The sequence below is a fragment of the Phascolarctos cinereus genome, unplaced genomic scaffold, assembly GCF_003287225.1.
Source record: "Phascolarctos cinereus isolate Bilbo 61053 unplaced genomic scaffold, phaCin_HiC Scaffold_5;HRSCAF=322, whole genome shotgun sequence".
Lineage (NCBI taxonomy): Eukaryota > Metazoa > Chordata > Mammalia > Diprotodontia > Phascolarctidae > Phascolarctos > Phascolarctos cinereus.
In genome coordinates, this window is record NW_027555958.1 from 458,268,231 (window position 1) to 458,271,996 (window position 3,766).

Below are 3,766 nucleotides of genomic sequence, written 5' to 3' on the forward strand. Positions count from 1 at the left end.
TAATAAGATCTGGTCTGACCTCCAGCTGACTTTTTCACTGCAAGTCCCATAAAAGGCTTTGTGCAAAACTAGTCTTCAAGGAAGCCCATCACGGTTCTTTATCTTGTCTGAAGCGCCCACCAAATGTCATTTTGCTTTCAAGAATGACTAGGTACACTCTGTGTGTGTACAGTAGATTATCTAGTAGTAATATGATACTGTCCTCAAAAACTATTTCTACTCACACAGATGACCTTTCCAACTAATATATACACTGCTTCGTGCTTCAGTTACAAGAAACGCACGACCTCTTTTCCCCCTGTGTTCCTACCTTAAAGAAATAAATCACCATGTTGACTGATTGAAATACTTAACTGCCAGTCAGATCACTCCATCCCTCCATACTTTCTGGTCAGCATGAGTGACCCTCCGTGATACTGAGCAGTGATTAAATTTTAACAACACATAGTCCCCCAGAGTGCTAAGCCAAGTGAGCAGTTATGAACAAATAACGGTTTGAGGTAGAGAGAAAGAAGCAGGTGGTTTGCTTCTGAGCATGTGGTGCATATGTGTGAGTACATCAATTGAATATATATGCATAAATGTATATATATGTATATGCATATGTATATATGTATGTACATATATGAATTCTGAATATATACATGTATGTGTGTATATATATATGTATATATATATATATATATATATATATATATATATCATATAAATGAGAGAGGTAGACAGACACAGAGATCATATATAAAAAGAGAGAGCAGTGACTGGAAAACTAGGCTCAGAACCGAAGAAGGCCTGGGTTCCAACCCCAACTAACACATTGTGGTTGTAAGACCTGGGCACGTCATTCAATCCCTTAGGGCTCTATGTAACTCTATGCTGATAAGTTACAGAGAAGGTACTGACCCACACTGGCAGAGGGACTGGGACACTCACATAAACTGAGTTCAAATCCTATCTCAGGCAAGTTACTTTACTTTACTTCTCCTTGTCTCAGGCAACTATTTAAAATTTATTGGTTAGGCACTGTTAGAAAGTTTCACACTGGGAGTTCCCCATGCCAATCAACTCCAAGGTCTAGGTCATAACCCTCTCTTCTCAAAAAAAGAGCAGTGTAATGGAGACAGTCCATGGCTCTGGAATAAAAGGACCTGGATTCAAATTCTACCTCGGCCATTTGCTATCTGGATAAGCTTGAGCCCTTTTGGGGCCTTAGTTTCTTCCTCTGTAAAATTAGGGGACTGGACCAGGTCACCTCTAGGGTCCCCTTCCAACTCTAAATCTATGACACTATATGACCCTAGGATCTAACCACATATGAGAGAAAGTGTGGTGTAAAAGAAGTAACCTTAACTGATACTGACATAGAACGTTGGGGCTTCCGCTGAGCTTTTAAGATGCTATCTCAGTCCAATTAATCAATCAATAAGACTTTAGTTAGTGCCTGCTATGGATAAGGCACTACTGTGCTAAGCACTGGGGAGATATGAGGTAGGAATTGAAGGTAGAATATGACCCCATTTTACATATGAGGAAACTAGGGCCCAAAGATGTAAAGGTACTTGTCTACAGACACACAGCTAATGAGTGTGTCCTTACTACTTATCTGCCTTTGACAAGTCACTTCATCCTTCTGAGCCTCAGTTTCCCCATTTATAAATGAGTAGATTAAACCAGATTAGATGATCCCTAAACTCCTATCTGGTTCTTAATGTGTGAGCCTACTGCTCCACCTTAGGCAAGTCATTACAACTCTCTCAGCTTGCAGGTTTTCACACCCATAAAATGGAGATAATTACCAGATCTGTGTTTAGAGAGGCCACATGGTCAATGGACAGAGAGTTGGCTTCAGAGTCAGGAAAGACTGGGCTCAAGTCTCGCCTCTGACATGCAGACTAGTTCTGTAAGCCTGGGCAAGTGACTTCACCTGTGAGTGTCTCCGGGCAATTGTCTATTGCAGAACAAACAGGTGCTTATGTGCCCTGGTATAGGGATTTTCCTCATTAAGAATCCCCTACATTAATGAATTTAGAAGTTCAGTCCTCTCCCCCAAAATGAACAACCTAACCCAGAATTGTAAGGATGAAATGGATCTGTAGCTGTTATTTCACATTATCAGGGAAGCCTCAGAGAGGACAGCTCCCAGTGAAGACCAACCTTCCCCCTGAGGATGAGAACAACAACAGCAAATGACAAGCACTGAGGCAAAAGCATTTCATATATGTGTGTGTGCATATATATATATATATATATATATATATATATATATATATATGTATGTATGTACACACACACACACACACACACACACACATATATATATATATATATATATATACTCATTTGATCTTGACAACAAGCCTGGGAGATAGTTGTTTTTATTATCCCCATTTCACAGAGAAGGACTTGCCCCGGGTCACCTATTCATTTAGTGATTTGCACTCAGTTTTAAATTCTATTGGCATTTATATGATAGGGAAAATATGATGGGTGCTACTGTCCATAGATGTGAGGAATGGGGTTTGTAAACTGTGAAACACTAGATAAGGAGGTGATATTGGCATTATTGAAAAGTGAAAAGGATTTAGGCTCCCAGTCTATCTGCCTTCCAAATTGCCCCTGCACCATTTTTATTAGATAAGATATACTGTTTCTGCATCTGAAAATGACTTCCTGAATCCATTAGCAGGAGTGGGAGAAAAGCACTCATCAGCCATGCACTGTGGCATGCACAGAATAAATCTGGGAGATTGGGTAACCCTCTACTAGCATCCCCTGGAACGCACTTCAAGAACATAATCGCTACTTTCCTATAAAATTCAAGTTCATCTTTTTTCATTACAAATTATATGTTGGAGGCCTGATTCTGAAATGTGTATCAGAAGGTACTTAAGGGATTATTAAAGAATGAAGAGAATTTTCCCAGCCTGATTTCAGGACTCTTTGGGAAGTAGCTCCCTCCCGAAGGAGAGAAAGAGAAATGTACATTTATTAAAAGATGAAAAAAAAAAGTTGACCATGACCCTGTAGAGAGCAAAAGCCTCCACAGGATTTCCAGGAAGGAGAGTGCATTGGAATGGCCTTTATCTAAATCTGTTCATGTTTACTAAGAGGGACAATTCGATCCTGATCATTACAGGGTAAAATAAATAAACGTGTCCATGATTATTTAAAGTTTATGAGTTACAAAGGGCTTAAATAAGACAGAATAACTGGAGGAAACAATGGATCATCTTGAGATTCTTACTCAAATCTCTCACAGTGTTTTGTTCTGGTGTTTCCTAAGGATTTATCCCACTCTATCTTGAAGGTCAGCTGTCTGAGTTTTAATGTCTAGCGGCACCATGATGGAGGGGAAAGGAAGGGAGACTTGATTTGGAAGGAGAGGGCCTGGGTTCATTGCTGGCTCCACCATTTATTACTTGGATGACTTTGGGCAAGTCACTGAATCTCTCTAGAATCTTTCTCATCTATAACATGAGGGGGTTAGATTAGATGGTCTCGGAGGTCACTTCCAACTCAAATCTACGATCCTGCTCCATGTTAAACTCCCTAAGGGTGGGGACTACATATATATGTGTGTGTGTATGTATGTGTATGCGTGTATGTATATGTATACATACTTACATTTATATATATTTGTACATAATTAATTATAGTTATCTGTGCTAGGTAATTATGCAGTTATATATATATATATATATATATATATAAAATATTATATATTATATAATGTTATACAGTTACATAACATTTGGAGATCCAGCAC